We start from the raw sequence: 21236 nt of genomic DNA on the forward strand, positions 1-21236 counted from the left end.
CTCAAGCCTACTAATTTAATCTGACAAAACATGCATCATCAAACTCTCGCCACTATTTACCACCATACCATTTAAATTCAAGCCTATAGTTTAGTATCAATCATCTACCACCAATGAAGAATGCAACATAATATAAATATACTAATCCATCAAATTAGGACATTCTACCCAAATATCTCAAAAATCTACTACATGCCTTCTCACAAGTAGCACTAGTTTACAACTACCAACGAAAAGAGGGTCAAGGGGGTTAAAGCCTCATAATAGACATGGTCAACCTTATCCTTATACTATAACCCTGTACAATCGTATCTACTTATACTGCTTTCTCACATCACAATTACTTACCCAAGCGTACATTTACACTACCTTCAAAGTCCACAACAACCATGAGTCTATACTTATAACTTACTAGCTAATCTGGCCATTTTCATACTTCAAGCAAGGACAATTCACCTCACCTAATAACTCCTTCTCTATCTTCTACAAATAAACTAACACACAAGGATGAATCATCTCTTTACCGGCCTAATCTCATGCAACTAGATTCAGTTATACATACATTAAACCTACACAATAACAATAAGTTGGACAACAAGTTGCTAGTGAATCGAAATAGGCCTCACACGACTTCACTAGACTTTGATTTTGTATTTTGAACAAGAAAATGGGATAAATGACAAGTCAACTATGCTAGTGAATCGAAAGAGCCTCACACGGCTTCACTAGACTTTATTTTTCAACAATACTTTGATGATAATATTTCATGAGATAGAGATTTAATACGCAATATTCAATGAACTAAGAATACACATCTTACTCTGTAGAAATAAAATAGGAGTCAAACACTTCCTCCATGAACTACCATACTGTCCACACATGCCGCTAGCTACCAAATTAGTTTATCACTATAAAGGGATAAATCATCCTCACTCTGACTTCTAACTTTGTGACTTCACATCACCAACTTCTTAGTATAATTTCATTACCAATAGGTCATGACAACAACAATTTAACACACACTACTATTCGGGTGGAAATACAGTTCCAACATTCTACTACACCTTATTACCTCTAAAGCATGACCTGGCTACATAAGTTCTGAAAAGAACTTAATACACTTAATACTGCAGGCTGGAAAGCATGATTTTATCAAAATCAAGGTTCACACTAGAACTAACACACTCTGAAGCACTAACGGACTCTTCTCAAGTCCTTGTAAAAATCTTAGATGATTCGATCAGAACGAACCATACCATTTAGACTCTAAACTTCTATACTTGAATCGTCCCAATAATGAGACATGTCTGAGAATGTCCGAGTAAGGAAAGAATTGGGATGACTTTTACTTTCGTATGGGAGACACCATAGCACAAATTTGAGTATGAAAGAGGAACATTCTGACTCTATTGCATGAACTAGAACATGAAGAAAGAGAGAATTCCTAAATGCCTAGTAGCCTCTTGCTTATAAGTATGGCACGCTACACACCCATAAAAAAGACTCTACCCGACGTGATTTCGCAGACACCCTGGGACCATGAACCATGCTTTGATACCAAGTTTGTCATGACCTAAATCGGGGCCCTGGCCATGACGAGTATCCCGAACCATAAAGGCCCGAAACACCCCTATCTGTCTGGTAGTCATGCACATAATTCATATGATAAAAAAAATGTGGAATATAAATAATATTATGGAAATATGGTCAGGAATCATACGAAATAAATAAGGGGGAATAATGTCCCACAATCTCAATACAACATCTCTATAATGTCTGCGAAATCTCTACTACATGATTGAAATAAATATCTATCTGAAAACTGGGACAAGGCCCCCAGTAGACCCAAAACTAATAAATAATAAATGAAACTGCCAGACATCAGGCCTACCGAAATATAGAAGGCTCACCAAGTGACTCTACAAATCTATTTAAGGAAATCTACTAATTTTCTGGACCCCTAGACTGTGCCTCCAAATCTGGGAGGGAAGGGGATCAATACAAAAGTACTAGTACACAGAGATATCAAAACAAAACATAATATTTTTATAAAATATAGTTGAGAGCCATTATAAAGCAATTTTATATCAAATCACTTGAAAACACATGGGCGTAATGTAATTGTTTTCAACAATAATGCAATACAGCTGAGCTAGATGGAATACCCTACATATCATATTTACACCAACTGTCAAACCTTGGTTGCCACCGAGATTAGAGTATAAGTGAGGAGAAGACACACAAGATCACACAGCAGGGTATCTCGACCTAATGGTAGTCATAAGATCACAAAGCAGGGCTCCTAACCATAGTCCCAATTTAGGAATGACATAAAGTCAGGTACGCAAGATCATAAAGTAGGGTACCAAATTTCCATGTCGGCAAACACGATTTCCAGCGATAAGCCCTTACACTCAAACGCCTTCTTCGGGCATCCACCTATCTCATGAAAAATCAATGCATTTAAATTTTATCTGATTCAATCACATATCATATTCTGTAGGGTATCATCATACCTGACTTGCAAGCCATCAATATCACATCATTATTCTTATTCAACCATTGTATTCAACATGTTTCAACACAAATAGCCCTCTCAGTTTTAAGTCAAAATCATATCAATTCTCAAAATATTTCATGTCATGCTTTTCGAGATGTTTTCAAATAATTTACATCATATGAATATTTAAAACAAATTCACATCAAGAGAGGGATTCCATATCATTCATGCTCTCAAGTTAACATCTTTTTGTAATACATGCATATACATATATCATATATCAAATCACTTTGGAATTAAGCCTAAAGACCAAATCAATATCATAAAGATGCTTGAAACATGTTTATATTCATAATTTCAAAACCCCCCTTTTTAAAACATGAATTTCTAAGCCCATGAGATTTTTGAGATAACCCCATGTACCTCTATATGCGAATATGATAGGTGCTTCTTGAAGCCTACATTGCGAAGATTCCAAATCTTCAATTTGTATTGAAAACCCATGGTTGAATTTTGAACTACTTAGGTTTTTATTTTGAAAACCTAGAGAGAGTTCTTGAATAATTTTTGATGAATGGAGGTGTATTTTGGGGTCTTTGGGAACTGAATTTCGTGTTTATAGCTAAATAAGAGTGAGAAAAGGACCATTTTACCCCAAAAATGGAGTGTTTAAGTCACTTGAAACTTTTACATAGGCACCGCCTATGCTATTGCCTATGTTTCCATAGGCACCACCTATTCTATCACCTATGTTTTCTAGGAGTCATGTGCGATTGGTTAGGCAACGCATACTACTTTAAAATGCCATAACTTCTTGCTCAGGTGTCGGATTTTAGCAAAATTGGTATCGTTGGAAAGCTAACTCGAAGAAATATCATTTAACACATAGTAGGCTCTCTAATTTGACATATACAGAGATTTATGATCGATGAAAGCTAACACAAATTACAACGTCCACTAAAACTTAATCGATCCAAATAGTTTCAACTCGTCCTTGAGTTGAATAACCTCTATGGTCTAAATTCAAGCTTGAATGTATTCACATACTATGCAAATAATTAACATGCCATATTGGCATACGATTTATGGCTTTGGGATTATCAACGCATCGGAATCATGGTCTATATTGGAGCCCAAAATGTGGGGCGTTACACCCACTCACACTATTCTGAGATCCAAACATAGAAGACTTACCCCACTATTTCATCCTGTTTTGGGTGCAGGATCACTGGCTAAAGAAGGTGTGGGCATAGATGACCCATTCTGAAACTATAAACAATTTCCTCCTTCAGACCTATTCTGACCATAATTAAACTGCCCGGTTCTAGCCCTCTTATTTACTCTCTCTCTTTCCTTTAACTTCTCCGACCCTATCAGTTGAGCATGCATCATCAACCTAGAAAGATCCATGTTGCTAATAAGCATAGCAGTCCTACACTCCTTAAATACCAACCCATACACACCGGTCATAAACTTACTCATGCTTGACCTAGGGTCATCCATCTGATCAGGGGCATACTTGGATAACTGGTTGAACTAGAGGCAATACTCCTTCACTGCCATTGAGCCCTGCCTCAGGTTCATGAACTCTTTCATCTTAGATATCCTAATCTCACATAGGAAGAACTTTTCTAAGAACGCATCCTGACATATCTGTCAAGTCATGGGAGCTGAATTCTCCCCTCTACTTTACTTCAACATTACTACCCAATCATATGCAACATCCTTAAGCCTATAGGATGTGAATTCTACACTCTCTTCTTAAAAAACATGCATAATTCGAGTGATTTTTTTCACCTCATCTAGATAAAGTTGTGGGTCCTCACCTGCCTTCGACCCAAAGAATTTCGGTGGGTTTATTCTCATGAAATCTGAAATTATGGTTGGGACTAAGTCCCCGTCTTACTGAAGTAGGATTGGAGCCTGACGGTTTCCCTAAGCATTTGTTGTCATAGCTTGGGCTAGTGCTTGAAAGGTAGCCCAAAACACTACACGTGACATATTTTTATTCAAAGGATCAGCGAATTGAGGTGGCTGGTTATTATTTCTGCATGCATTGGCTCGACGAGGAGGCATTGTCTATCATATGAAAGCACTAGTTAGAAGTAGATGGAAACACTGAGTGAATGAAAGATCATGAAAGAAAAGATGATTTCTTAAAATTCTTCATAGCCTCTTGCTCATAGAAGTAGCGTGCTTTACACCGATGATCAAGACTCTACGTAACACGGATTGTCTAACTCCCTAAGACTCTCTAAACCTTAGGCTCTCAACCAAGTTTGTAATACTCTAAAATCTGATTCCCAGGATGCCACACGGTGCTTCAAACTACAAGTAATCCTGAGCTAACCCTGCTGCCTTCTGAATCTCAAAATAGGGGAATATAAATATAAAATCATAATAAATGTGGAAAACTGTCTGAATTATCTGATAATACTAATCTCATCAGTCTGATAAAGCGAATACTACAAATCTGAATACTGCAACTAAAAGCTAAAACTGAATCTAGTAGTCCGACAAGCCTCTACTAACTAAATCTAGAGAGCTACTGGGACAGACCCCAGCTGACTCAAACTATCTGAAATGAATACTAAATTATCTACTAATAAACTGGAAATTTAAATAGCAACTTCCCCGAACTATGAGGACTTACCAACTGCAGAGATATAGATGAGATGCTTGAAAATCACTCGTGCTGTTGAAACTGAGCACCTAAACCAATTTCTTACTACTTCAGTCTTTTGGGGATCGACTCTAATGCCATCGGTGGAAACAATATGATTGAGAAAGGCTATTCATCTTAGCCAAAATTCACACTTGCTAAATTTGGCGAACAATTAGTGATCTCTGAGAGTTTGCAAGACAGTTCTAAGATGATCTACATGGTCATCCTTACTACGGGTGTACACAAGGATATCATCTATGAATACTATGACAAACATGTCTAGATACTGTTTGAACACACGGTTCATGAGATCCATAAAAGTTGTTGGGGCATTTTTTAACCCGAAAGGCATGACTAGAAATTCAAAATAACTGTAACGGGTCCTGAAGACTACTTTGGAATATCACACTCCCTTACTTTAAGCTAATGATAGCTGGATCTAAGGTCTATCTTGAAAAAGTAACTTGCACCTTGGAGTTGATCGAATAATTCATCAATTCTCGGAAAGGGAGATTTGTTCTTGACTGTGACCTTATTTAACTGTAGTAAATGCACATTTATAAAGAACTATCTTTCTTTCACATGAATAGGACGGGAGCGCCCCATGGAGAAACACTAGGCCTTATGAAACCTTTATCTAAAAGATCTTTAAGCTTCTCCTTTAACTCTTTAAGTTCTATGGGAGCCATACAATATGGAGGGAGAGAAATAGGCTGAGTTTATAGAAGAAGGACAATACCAAATTCTATTTCCCAATCGGGAGGTACCTATGGGAGATCTTTGGAAAAGACATCGAGAAACTCATTAACTACACTAACTGACTGAATTATTAGAGTCTCAGACTTAGTGTCTTTAACTCGAACAAGGTGATAGATACACCCTTTCGAAATCAAATTTCTGGCCTAAAGATAAGATATGAAATGACTCTTGGGAGACACTAAATTACCTGACCACTCAAAGACTGGCTCATCCGGGAACTGAAACTTTACCACACGGGTACAACAATCTATGGACACATAACAGGAATGAATCTAATCCATACCAAGAATAAGATCAAAATCAACCATATCTAACTCTATTAAATCTGCTAACATGACTTTATGAAGGATAGTGATAGGATACTTTTTATAGATTTTTTTTATAAAAAACTAACTCATCCACTGGGGTAGAAACCTATCACGACCCGAACTAGGGCTTGGCCTTGATGGACATCCCGAACCATGAGGGCCCAGACGCCCTACTCTATCTGATTTGGTAATCATGCATAACGTTTATATAGTAAAAGAAAATGCGGAATTATGATCTAATACGAAAACATGGTCATACTCTGGATTTCAGTTTAACAATACAGAATGAAATCTGAAACCAACTAAACAACTTCTGAAACAGTCTACAAAATCTCTACTATATGATCTAAAGATAACTATCTGAAAAGCTGGGACAAGGCCCCCAGTAGACCAAAACCATAATTTATAATAATGTCTGAAAATAACTAGGCCTTCTAAAATATAGAAGGCTCATCGACTAGACCCTGCACTTCTGTCTGAAAAAAATCTACTGCTTATCAGGACCCCTAGACTGTGCCTTAGAACCTGGAAGGTGGGGGGGTCAATACAGATGTACTGGTACGCATAGCAATCCAAAATAAAGATTTTAATATAAATAAAATACTTGAGAGCTAGTCATAAAACATCACATATGATATAAATTCCAAAACACATGGGCATCTTTGATAATCATAAAACTTTTCTGTCAATGCAACCTCTGATCTTTGTATTACTTCTGAGTTAGGTGGCACTCCTCTATAAGTCTGATATTCCACGGGCTATATGGAATCGGCCATTTACTCGGTCGAAAATCCCCCAACCCAAGTGTGTCACAAGGGTTGGAGTGTCTGAGTTTGATACGCCACAGGGCACTAGGCCAGCGTATAATAATATACCCAGATCAGTAAATCATGGTTTTGGACAATGAGTTATCTGAAATTGTGCCTTCTTCAGAGAACCACCAAAGCTCTCTTTATGCCTAATTTTAGTCTGTTTTGAAACATGCATCATTCTAGTTTCAAAAATCTGAAAATCTGATTTCAAAAATGCATTTTATTCTGTTCTGAATTAACATGGCATTATCTGAGTTGGTGTCATCACACCAAGAATTGTAAGTCCTTTTTCTGAGCCATAATGCATCATGCATGATTCTTTCATCATAACACAATTCAGACCACCCAAACATGCAAATAATATAAGAGATTTCATGTTCTGAAAGCACAAGTCAAAACTATGCAAGGATTATCATTCTTTCAATAACAATGTGGTGTTTCTGAAATCTTTATCAAACCATGCGACTCTTTCCCTTAGATATTCATATTCAATATTTATCAATACAAACAACCCTCTCTTTTGAATTAAAAAATCATATTCAAGACGTAGCCATAATCAAGACATTTCATACCATGCTTTTCAACACAATCCATATCATATGAATAATAAGAAAAATTATATCAAGAGAGGGATTCATTATAATTCATGCTCTCAATTGAATATTCATCGTTAAACACATGCATACATATATATAGAATTTCAAATCAATTTGGGGAAAGGCCTAAAGACCAAAACAATGTCATTGAGACTTCTAAAACATGATTATAAATCATAAATATAAAACCCTTTTCTTAAAATTGTGATTTCTATGCCCATGAGATTTTTAGGAAAATCCCACGTACCTCAATTTAGGAATTTGATGAATGATTCTTGAAGCATACAGTTTGGGGATTCGAAATCTTCAGTTAGTTTCGAAAATCCACGGTTGAATCTTGAGTTATTTGGATTTTTAATTTGAAACCCTAGAGAGTGTTCTTGAGTAATTTGGATGATTGTGAATGTAATCTGATATCTTTGGGATTAAATCTCTTGTTTAAGCTGATAAGAGGGTGGAAAATACCTAATGTACCCTTAATGATATGGAATAAAAATATAACTGAGAACCCAATTTTATGGTCCACCGTGATGTGCCACAATCGTAATGGCTCACTGAAAATTAACGAATGGGATTATTAGGGTCACCGCGACATGGAGCCATCGCGTTGTCCCACTGGTTAGGACCTAAAGCTTCAGCGCGATGCACCACAATCGCGCTAGGCTACTAGAATTTGACAATTGTTAAATATACCCCCTCCGCGATATGTCATGCACCAAAATGATGGTGTTTTACGACTAAGACTTAAATTAGCCATAACTTCTTACCCGTGTATCAGATTTGGGAGAATCTTATATCGACGGAAAGATTATGCAATTTCTCAAATGATAAAAGTTGAAATTAGGGAAATTATATATGGTTTAAACTTTACTCACTTTGGAAGTCAAAAATAAGATTAAGTCTCTTTGACACCATTCTAGTCATTTAACTTTAAGAGCATATTACCACGAGCTAACGCATTGACGATGCGGGCATTACATTATCCCCTCGTTGGGATCATTTATCCTCGAATGATGATGCAGAACATAGACAAGCTCGATTTAAGGTGTACTAAGAACGTAAAAGAATAAAGCAAGGATTGAACCTTCCATTTCGTCATTCACCGGATCAAACAGATTTGGGTATCTTGCTCTCATGTCATCTTCTGATTCCCAAGTTGCTTATTCAACTTTCTGATTTCTGTACAATACCTTAACCGAAACTATCTCTTTGCTCCTCAAAAGATTGCAATAGGTTCCTCTTCATATGCTAATGAGTCTGTACCCTTGATCTCCTCTATAGGCAACACTAGCGAATGGTCTCCAATACATTTCTTCAGCATAGATATGTGAAATACTAGATGAACAGAACCCAGATCTTCAGGCAACTCTAACTCATACGCAACTGAACCTATCCTTCTTAAAATATTATATGGTTCTATATAGAGAGGACTCAGCTTACCTTTCTTCCCGAATCGCATAACTCCCTTCATAGGGGAGACATTTAGAAATACCCAACCACTAACTTCAAATTCTAGCTCCCTTCTTCTAACATCGGCATAGGATTTTTGTCTACTCTGGGCTATCTTAAGTCGTTCTCTAATAATCTTCACGTCCTCCATTTCTTGATGAACAAGAGCAGGCCCAAATAATTGAATCTCACCCACTACATACCACCTTATTGGCGACCTACATCTTCTCTCATACAGTGCCTTAAAAGGAGCCATCTTAATACTGGTATGATAACTGTTATTATATGTGAACTCTATCAATGGCAACTGATCTACCCAAGTACCTTTGAAGTCAATCACGTAGGCCCTCAACATATCCTCAAGGGTCTGAATGGTGCGCTCAGCTTGCCCATCATTCTGAGGATGGAATGCAGTACTTAGGTTCATTTGGGTACCTAAACCCCTCTAAAAAGATCTCCAAAACTGAGAAGAGAATTGCGTACCTTGGTCAGATATGATGGATATAGGTGCTCCATGCAAGCGGACTATTTCTTCAATGTAAAGCTTGGCATAATCATCTCTCAAATAGTTGGTCCTCACAGGCAGAAAATATGCTGACTTGGTCAGCCTGTCAACAATCACCCAAATGGAATCATACTGGTTTTGGGACCTCGTAAGTCCCATAATAAAGTCCATATTGATCATCTCCCACTTCCACAAAGGCAAAATTATCTCTTGGGATATACCACCTGGCCTCATATATTCTACTTTAACTTATTGGCAGTTCAAACACTTGGAAACATAATTAGCCACATCACGTTTCATATTATTCCACCAATATAAGGTCTTTGGATCATGGTACATCTTAGTAGAGCCTGGGTAAACAACATACCTTGAAGTGTGAGCTTCGTCAAGGATTCTCTTTCATAACCCATCTACATCTGGCACACATAGTCAATCCTAATATCTCAAAATACCATCACCACCTATTTCAAAAGACATCACCTTTTGCTGACCTACATCTTTCTTGATTTGTATTAAGATGGGATCTTCAACCTACTTCTCTTTAACTTCTGCACAAAGGAAAGATTTAGCTACCTCATGAATAATCACTACCCCATCTTCGAAATCTAAGAGTCGTACTCTAAGATTTGTAAGTCGGTGAATATCCTTCACCATCTCCCTCTTTCTTTTTTCAATATGAGAAACACAGCCCATAAACAACCTGCTGAGGGCGTCGGCTACCATATTTGCCTTGCTCGGATGGTAGTGCAGGCTCATGTCATAATCTTTTAAAAGCTCCAACCAACGCCTTTGCTTGAGGTTTAATTCTTTCTGTGAAAAAACATACTGTAAACTCTTATGGTCAGTAAATTTATCAATATGTACCCCATAGAGATAATGCCGCCATATTTTAAGTGTAAACACCACAGCCGCTAACTCCAAGTCATGGGTGGGGTAATTTTGCTCATGCACCTTTAACTGCCTAGATGAATAGGCCACCACCTTACTGTGATGCATAAGTACACACCCAAGTCCCATACGGGATGCATCACAGTACACAACAAACCCCTCCGTACCTTCCAGAAGAGTCAAAATAGGAGCAGTTGTCAACTTATCTTTTAACTTCTCAAAGCTATTCTCACAGGAGTCAGACCACACGCACTTTACCTTTTTCTGAGTCAACTTAGTAAGTGGTGCAGCTATGGAAGAAAAACTCTCTACAAATCTTCTATAATACCTTGCCAAACCCAAGAAGCTCCGAATATCGATTGGAGTCGTGGGTTTGGGCCATTTTCTCACTGCGTCAATCTTTTTGGGATCAATCTTAATCCCGTTACTAGACACAATATGCCCAAGAAAGAAATAGCATTAAGCCAGAATTCGCACTTGGAAAATTTTTCATATAACTTATGATCTTTGAGAGTCTTAAGGATGATTCAGAGGTGATTGGCATGGTCCTCCTCACTCTTGGAACAAATCAAAAAAGCATCAATGAAAACTATAACAAACAGATCTAGAAAATGATGGAACACCCTATTTATAAGATCCATAAAGGTTGCAAGGGCATTAGCCAACCCAAAGGACATGACTAGGAATTTGTAATGATCATATCTGGTTCAGAAAGCTATTTTAGGAATGTCTGACTCTCTAACCTTCAATTGATGGTATCCCGAACGAAGGTCTATCTTTTAAAAATATTTAGCATCCTAAAGTTGGTCAAAGAGATCATCAGTCCTAGGAAGAGGATATTTATTTTTTAACAGTGACCTTATTTAGCTGGCGAAAATCTATGCACATACGCAGGGAACCATCTTTCTTTCACACGAAGAGTACAGGTGCACCCCAAGGAGAACACTGGGATGTATAAAACCTTTCTCTAGAAGGTCTGCTAGCTGTTCTTTCAACTCTTTCAGTTCTGCAAAAGCCATTCTATATGGCGAAATAGAAATAGGATGGGTGTCTAGCAACAAATCAATACCAAAATATATCTCCCTATCGGGTGGTATTCCTAGGAGATCATCTGGAAAGACTTCTGGAAACTTATTTACCACAGTGACTGACTGAAGAGGAAGACTTTTGGCATTAGAATCTTTAACCTGAATAAGATGATACAAACAACCTTTGGAGATAAGTTTACGGGCTCTGAGATAAGATATAAAGTTCCCTCTAGGCGCTAAATAATGCCCCTCCTAATTTATCACTAGTTTATTTGGAAAAGAAAAGGTGACTCTTTGGGTTCTACAATTTAATGTGGCATAAAATGAATGAAGCCAGTCCATCCCTAGGATAGCATCAAAATCAATCATATCTAGGTCTATGAGGTCTGCCACGGTATCCCGGCCATAAATAGTCACCACACAATTTCTATACACTTTCCTAGCCACAACAGAATCACCCACTGGAGTGGAAACAGAGAAAGGTTCCAAAATTTCATCAGGCTTAAACCCAAAACTGACAGCCACATAGGTAGACCGAGATCAAGTAATACATAAGAATCATGGGAAAAGATTTGTAACGTACCAGTGACTACGTTTGGAGAGGCTTCCACCTCCTGGCGGTTGGACAACGCGTACAGCCACTTGCGACCACTCCCAACAACTGAGGTGGCACCCTTTCGGGGTAGTGGTGGTGCGAAAAAATTTGCCTGAGATTTAGTACCACCAACATTCCTTCTAGATGAAGGATAATCTCTCTAAAAATGACCCAACTGACCACATAAATAGCATACCAGTGAACCCAGCTGACACCCCCTGGATGATGCCTACGGTAGGTCTCACACCTCAGAAACGTACGATGCTGCTTAGCTATGCTACCTTATGACTGGGTATCCTAAGCTCTGGATCCATGATTAGTTTAGAAACTCTAAGTTCATCGGTTTACTGGAGGTCTGGGCGCAGGGGCACTGACTGGGGAGTGAGCATTAACTCAGCAGAGAAGTCCCCAATCCAAGTGTACCGCAAGGGTTAGAGTGTCTAAGTTTGATACGCCATAGGACATTAAGCCAGTGTATAATAATATACCTGAATTGGTAAATCACAATTTTAGGCAATGAGTTATCTGAACTCGTGCCTTCTTTGGGGAACCACCTAAGCTCTATTGATGCCCAATTTTAGTATATTTTGAAACATGCATCATTCTAGTTTCAAAAATCTAAAAATCTAATTTCAAACATGCATTCTATTCTGTTCTGACTTAACATGGCATTATCTGAGTTGGTGTCGTCACACCAAGACTTGAAAGTCCTTTTTCTGAGCCATAATGCATCATGTATGATTCTTTCATCAAAACTCAATTCAGACCACCCAAACATACGAATAGTATAAGAGATTTCATGTTCCGAAAGCATAAGTCAAAACTATGCAAGGATTATCATTCTTTCAAAAACAATGTGGTAGTTCTGAAGTCTTTGTCAAACCATGTAACTCTTTCCCTTAGATATTCATATTCAATATTTATCAATACAAACAACCCTCTCTTTCGAATTCAAAAATCATTTTCAAGGCATAGCCATAATTAAGACATTTCATACCATGCTTTTCAAAACAATCCATATCATATGAATAATGGGAAAAATCATATCAAGAGAGGGGTTCATTATAATTCATACTCTCAATTGAATATTCATCCTTAAACATATACATACATATATATAGAATTTCAAATCAATTTCGGAAAAGGCCTAAAGACCAAAACAATGTCATTGAAACTTCTAAAACATAATTATAAATCATAAATCTAAACTCCTTTTCTTAAAATCATGATTTCTATGCCCATGAGATTTTTAGAAAAACCCCATGTACCTCAATTTAGAAATTTGATGAATGATTCTTAAGGCCTACGATTTGAGGATTCCAAATCTTCAATTAGTTTCAAAAATCCACGGTTGAATCTTGAGTTATTTGGGTTTTTAGTTTGAAACCCTAGAGAGTGTTCTTGAGTAATTTGGATGATTGTGAATGTATTCTGGTGTCTTTGGGATTAAATCTAGTGTTTAACCTGATAAAGGGGTGGAAAATACCTAATGTACCCTTAATGGGATGGAATAAAAATATAACTGGGTGCCCGATTTTATGGGCCACCGCGATGAAAACTGACGAATGGGATTCTTAGGGTCACTGTGACACGAAGCCATTACATTGTCCCACTGGTTGGGACCTGAAGCTTCAGCGCGACGCGCCACAATCGGTCTAGGCCACTGAAATTTGATAATTGTTAAATAGACCCCCTCCACGACGCGTTAAGCACCAAAATGACAGTGTTTTACAACTAGAACTTAAATTAGCCATAACTTCTTGCCCGGGTATCGAATTTGGGAGAATCTTATATCTACGAAAAGCTCATTCAATTTCCCGCATGATAAAAATTTTAAATTTGGAAAATTATATGTTGTTTAAACTTTACTCACTTTGGAAGTCAAAAATGAGACTAAGTCTCTTTGACACCATTCTAGTCATTTAACTCTAAGAGCATATTACCACGACCTAATGCATTGACGATGCGGAGCGTTACAAAACCATGAAAGGCTCAGGGATTTTTTTAGCACTTATCTCAAAATTTACTGCAGCTAATGGGGTCACTTAAGAGAAACTCGACCTGGGGTCCAACAACACATAAACATCAAGATGAAAGACACAAAGCATACCAGTAACAACATTCGGAGAATCTTCCTTCTTCTGATGGGATGGCAGAGCATAAAATTGATTCTGAAGCTGACCACCACCAGTATTGGATGATGCATCCTGAGGAGAGGATAGGCGACCTAGAGGAGCTGGTGCACTAGTAGTCTGAGTCTAGGGACGAGCGTCCCTATTCCCCTATCTAGCATACATGCACTCTTTGATTTTACGACCCATTTGGCCATAACCATAACAACCTTTTTGACCCCACAAACATTCACCCGCATGATTCTTACCACACTTAGAACATAGGGAATGGCTGGGTTTCCCACTCACACTATTTTGAGATCTGGACATAGAAGACTTACCCCACTATTCCTGCCTATTTCTGGGTGTGGGAGCACTAGCTGAAGAAAGTGTGGGCATAGATGACCAATTCTAAAAATGCAAATAATTTCCTCCTCTAGACCTATTCTGACCATAATAAAACTGCTCGGTTCTAGCCCTATTATTCACTTTCTCTCTTTTCTTCAACTTCTCTGCCTCTATCTGTTGAGCATACATTATCGACTTATCAAGATCCATGTGTCCAATAAGTATGGCAGTCCTACACTTCTTACTACTAACCCAGATAACCCGATCATAAACTCACTCATGCTTGACCTAGGGTCAGCCATCTAGTTAGGGGAAAACTTGGACAACTGGTTGAACTTGAGGCAATACACCTTCACTATCATTGAGCCCTACCTCAGGTTTATGAACTCTTCTATCTTATCTTTCCTCATTTTACGTGGGAAGAACGTGTCTAAGAACGCATCCTGAAATATCTACCAAGTCATGGGAGCTGCATTCTCCCCTCTACTTTTCTTCCACATTACTACCCAATCATATGTAACATCCTTCAGCCTATAGGATGCCAATTCTATACTCTCCTCTTCAGAAACATGCATAATTCTGGTGATTTTTTTCACCTTATCTAGATAAAGCTGTGGGTCTTCACCTGCCTTCGACCCAATGAATTTTGGTGGGTTTATTCTCATGAAATCTCAAATTTTGGCTGTGACTAAATCCCCATCTTTTTGAAGTGGGACAGAAGCCTGACTGTTGCCCTGAACATTTGTTGTCACACCTTAGGCTAATGCCTAAAAGGTAGTCCAAAACTCTGTGTGTGACATACTTTCATCAAAGGATCTGTGGGCTGAGGTGGCTGGTTATCATTTCTGTGTGTGTTACCTCGATGATGAGGCAATTTTTATCACATGAAAGCATGAGTTAGAAGTAGATAGAGACACTGAGTGCACTAAAGATTATGAAAGAAGAGATGATTTTCTAAAATGGTCCATAGCCTCTTGCTCATAGATGTGGGCGTGCTTCACACCGATGATCACGACTCTACGTAACATAGCTTGTCTAACTCCCTAAGACTCTCTAAACCTTAAGCTCCGATACCAAGTTTGTAATTCTCTGAAATCTGACTCTCGAGATGCCATACAGTGCCCCGAACTACAAGTAGTCTTGAGCTAACCCTAGCTGCCTTCTGAATCTCAAAATAGGGGAATATGAATATAAAATCATCATAAATATGGAAAATTGTATGAATTATCTGATAATACTAATCTCATCAGTCTGATAAAGCAAATACTGCAAATCTGAATACTACAACTAAAAGCTAAAACTGAATCTAGTAGTCCGACAAGCCTCTACTAACTGAATCTAGAGAGCCACTGGGACAGGCCCGAACTGACTCAAACTGTCTGAAGTGAATACTAAATCAACTTTTAATAAACTGAAAATCTGAATAGCAAAGATCCCGAACTATGAGGACTCACCAACTGCAGAGATGTAGATGAGATGCTCAAAAATCACTCACACTGCTGAGACTGAGCACCTGAACCTATATTATGAGACAATGTAGCACATAGACGTATATGTGGATCAGTACTTTGGGAATGTACTGAGCATATAGGGGTGAATGCAATAAGTAAGCAATATTGTCACACTTTATAAAATCATGCATGCTAAATGTAAATGACTCACATAGGCTTAAGTAATCTGAAGTATGGAGATCATAAATCATGAATAGTAAAGCATACAATGCAAATCTTATGAGTCATAACACTTAGTTCTAAAAATATGTATTTTGTTCTTATTCTCAAATCATATATGCTAAGTGAAATCTGAAAACTTATTTTGCATGGGAAAATACTTTATCTGGAGGGAGGTTCTCTTAACTGATATAAACCATGTGAGCATTCATGGAGTCCGACGTTCTTGTCCCTCTAAGGAGGAATCCTCACGTTGGGGAGAGGAGTCATACTCTTGCCAGAAAGGATAACCTATCTAAGTGATCACATATCTATCATCCACGTAGAAGTGGGAACAATCTAAATCCTATGTTGACACATAGTTCTGGGGTATGAAACTATAGTAACGTACCCATCTCGGTGCTAATACTACTCCCATTAAATCTGTATACTCATTCTAAGGGAAATACACTTTTAAAATAGTCTAATGATTTATAATGAAAATCAATTGTATATCTGTAAATCTAAATCTGTAATCTAAATTTGTAAAGTGGATTTCATATCTATTCTGAGACCAAAAGGTCAAATCTTTATCAATAATCTGAAAGGAATCTAGTCATAAGACGCTTATAGCACAACAAAGCTCGAAATAGCAATCTTTAATTAGGGCTTAATAACCCATGTATCAAACTCATGTTAAACATCAAAATGTTCATGCTTGATAATGTAAACATTGATAAATTAATTCAAAATCTGGAAATTTCTACAATATGTATGAAAATATGAACATAATCATATAATTCAACTTCTAAATCATTGGAAATCTCATAATCTCATAAATAGCAATATTGGGTATAAACCCTAACTACAATTTCATGGGAAATCGCATAAAATTCAGTAAATTTGTAATTAAAATAAGTTTTGGGCACAAGGATGAAAGGATTATCCTTGTTGAAAAACCCCACATACCTCAGTTGATGAACTAAATGCTAAGACTTGAATCTTGGATCCCTATTGATGCTTTTAAAGTTGAATTCTTGGAGTTCTTGAGTTGGAAATCCTTAATCTTGAATTACCTTGGAAAATTAATCAAGGAATTGGGTTTCTTGGAGAAGGAGCTTTTGGTTTCTAGGGTTTTGCTTTTGAAGAAAATGATGAATAATAAGCATAAAGTGCTTAGAATGTCATCAATTTTACGTTTTGGACGGATTGGAGCGGGTAATTTACCAAAATACCCTCTTTAAACTCCTAAACGGACTGGAAAAAATGTAACATTTTCCTAATTGGGTGGTCACCACGATGCACCATAATCACGATGGCTCTCTGGAAAAGGGACGAATGGAAACTGGGCTTTCACTGCTACGCGCCACAATCGCGGTGCCCTTTAGTTTGCCATTTTGGCCACTGGCGCAACGCGCCAGTATCGCATTGGTCCACTGGAAATGGACAACTGGGAATTTGACCTCTCCACTACGCACAAAAATCACGGAGTCTCACTTGAAATTAACAACTGTCATTTAAACCCTCTCCGCGACGCGCTAGTGACCAAAATGATGGTGTTTTACGACTAAAACTTAAAATAGCCATAACTTTTCACTTTGTTATCGGATTTGGGTGAATTTTATATCGTTGGAAAGCTAATTCAATTTTCTACGCATTGGAGGGTCAAAACTGGAAAATTTCACATTATGGAAAGTCATAGTTTCTTGAAGCTAATACTTGACATTCTTCACGCTAAATTAAACTAGGAAAAGTACTGGGTGTTACAGTTGTCTTAGGGATATCCACCTCCTTAATATTTAACTAATGATACCTGGACCGAAGATCGATCTTAGAAAAGAATTTGGCACCCTAAAGCTAATAGAAGAGATTATTAATTCTTGGAAGGGGATACTTGTTCTTTACCGTCACCTTGTTCAACTGTCGATAATCAATACACACCCGAAAGAAACCATCCTTCTTACACATGAAAAACACCGTTGCACCCCACGGAGACATACTAGAATGAATGAAACCCTTTTCTAAGAGATCCTTTAGTTGCTCCTTGAGTTTTCCAACTCTGTCGGGGCCATTTTATACGGGGGAATAGAGATTGAACAAGTGAATGGAATGAGATCAATACCAAAATCAATCTCTCTATCAATAGGGATACTGGGAAGGTCATGAGGGAATACCCTTACTATAGGAACTGAATGCAAAGTAGAACCTTTCGAGTTTGAATCTTTAACCCAGACGAGATGATAGAGGAATCCCTTGGAAATTAATCTCTGAGCTTTAAGATATAATATAAACCTTCCCTTAGGAGCTAGGGAACCACCCTCTCATTCAACAATTAGCTTATTAGGGAAATTAAACACGACCTTATGGGTCCGATAATCCCAGGTAGCATAGTACGAGTGAAACCAGTCCATCCCTAGAATAACATAAAAATCAACCATATCTAACTCTATCAAGACCACCAGAGTTTCTCTACTACCAACAGCTACTACACACCCTCTATAGACTCTTTTAACATCCATGGAATCTCCTACTGGTAGAAATAGAAAAAAGGTCCATCAGATATTCGGAATGAAAACCAAAATGCACAGCCATAAATAGGGTCACATAAGAGAGAGAGGACCCCGAATCAAGTAAATAGTAGTCATCACGGGAAAAGAGTTTCAACATACTAGTAACAATATCCGGAGACGCCTCAAAATCCATACGACCAGTAACAAAATTCATTTTTAGATTAGAGAAGAACTAAGAAGACTTGATCTAAACCCTAGGTTAAAGTGCAAATTTGTAGCTAGATAAGAATGTATGCCAAATAACATTGTTTGAATAATTTGATCCTTAATAGAGTATGATAATTTCTTGGCAATCTAAGATATTTTAGTAACTATCTTACTTATAAGAGGTTGCTATTATAGGATGGACATCTTCTTAGATGCCAAGGGTAATCTTAAGTACCCGAATGGCATCTCGTCTCTGGCATACCCTAGTAAATTTTATACATACTTTTGCTAATCCTAAGTGTTACATACTCAATAAAGAACACTTGATTTGCATTCTTAAGAAATTGAGAAGAATAATAACTTCTAAATAGCGTTGCGACAATGGTGTTTTAAGTAGACGCTAGAGAAAAAGAACAAGGAGTATTATTGTTTCTTATCAATGAAATCAACAATATAAGAACTCCCCAAACTTATACCTACTAACTACATAACCAATCTTTCTTTCATCAAAGACTAATATACCCTCCTTGTTTACATGAAATTACATATCTATCCTTTCCTTATTAATTTGGAATATAACACCAAGGTACACAATTAAAATAGACTGCACTTTCCCAATTGAGCCCTGAAGCTTGATGCTTCTAAAAAGTCTTGAAAATACTATGAGGAAAGCAAGAAAAAGTCTTTCTTCAATTGAGAAGAGTAGACGGTCATTAGCAAAATACAAATTGGCTAATTCCAAGTTTCTCATATCTTGGATGAAATTTAAATCTCCAATTTTTGTTGAGCTGATTTGGCCTTCTATTTAGGAACTCCATTATTATTGTAAGTGTGTGAATAAAAGTCTGATTGGTAGCTGAAAGGACTGGAAAACTACATATAAGGTATAGAGATATCTTAATGGTGTAAGACCTTTTGGAGAAAACCACGCGGATTTGGCCTAAAGCAGATAACATCACACCATGTAAGAGGGTCTTTGGGTTGAGCAACAACCATTATCAAAACCTAGGTTCAGCAGGATGAGTATGGTGATATGGTGTAATAATAGGGGCTCGGTTGTTTATCCTTTAGAGCTTAGAGATGAGCTTTAAGATGCACACATAAGAAAAAGTAAGTTCTGGGCTTCGATTGCCATAAGAATACTTTAAAAAAATAATATGAGAGACACATAGTGAATCTCGATGACCCGGGGATCGTGACAGTGGCCCATGCGGACTTAGTTCGAGGGTAAAATTGTTGGTTGTGAGGACAAAATTCCCATATTGGTAGGTGAAAGAACACCAATTAGCTGAAAGGATTGGGAAGATACATATAAGGTGTAGAGATATCTTAATGGGGCGAGGCCTTTTGGAGAAAAATCATGTGGACTTGGACCAAAGAGAACAATATAACACCATGTATAATGAGGAATTGACATAAATATACCGTTCTTAGAAACAATTGGCATTTGTATAAACAAATTAGCAAATTACTAACCTAAGAATATTAGCATAATCTAACTAAATATAATAAACACGGCTATAAAATAGGGATTTTCATTGCATTTTTTTATCACTTATTTGCAGGCCTAAAAATTTGGAACAACTTAACCCACTAAATAAAATTGCATACACGGTCTTTCTATTCTTTCTCCTTTCGTCTCTCTCCCTCTCTGTCGCTCTGTCACTCATTCTGTCTCTCTCCTTAGTCTTTTTTTGCTGTAATTTAATAAAATATATATCTATCCTACCTTAAAAGCATCAGCTCAAAAAATTTAAAGTGAAATTACTAAATTATCCCCAACTTAAGAAACCCAACCCTAAAACAATGCCCTAATAACTCTACTATGTGAACAAACGTTACTTCCATGTCTCTCAACTTAGATAGACACCATCGAGAATAGACGCAAGTATACGCTTAGCTCTTTTTAACAAACACCAATGATGATGACAATTTTCCTCCAAATCTCCAACTTTTTCTGAAACAAATAGGTATGCTTGTTATTTCTCTTTACCCAAATTTTTTGTGCCTCAAACCAAAACATCATATTCACTAATAATTATTTTATTTTGTAGTTGTGTGTTGTTAAATCTAATCTCCTGCTATGCATAAACTGATAAGTTCTCTTCCAAAAATAACTTACTTTCTTTGTCTGAGTTCATGTGTTTATTGCCACCAGTCGTTTAATTTGACAAGTCCAATTGGTCACATGTTTGTTCTTCAATCTATACACTCTGCAATATAATGATATATTTATATGATTTTGGTATTTTAAGTTCGTGTGCTAATTTTAAACATCAAAATTTCAAAACTGCAAATGTCTCGAC

This window comes from Capsicum annuum, chromosome 6 (assembly GCF_002878395.1).
Source record: "Capsicum annuum cultivar UCD-10X-F1 chromosome 6, UCD10Xv1.1, whole genome shotgun sequence".
NCBI classification, from domain to species: Eukaryota; Viridiplantae; Streptophyta; class Magnoliopsida; order Solanales; family Solanaceae; genus Capsicum; species Capsicum annuum.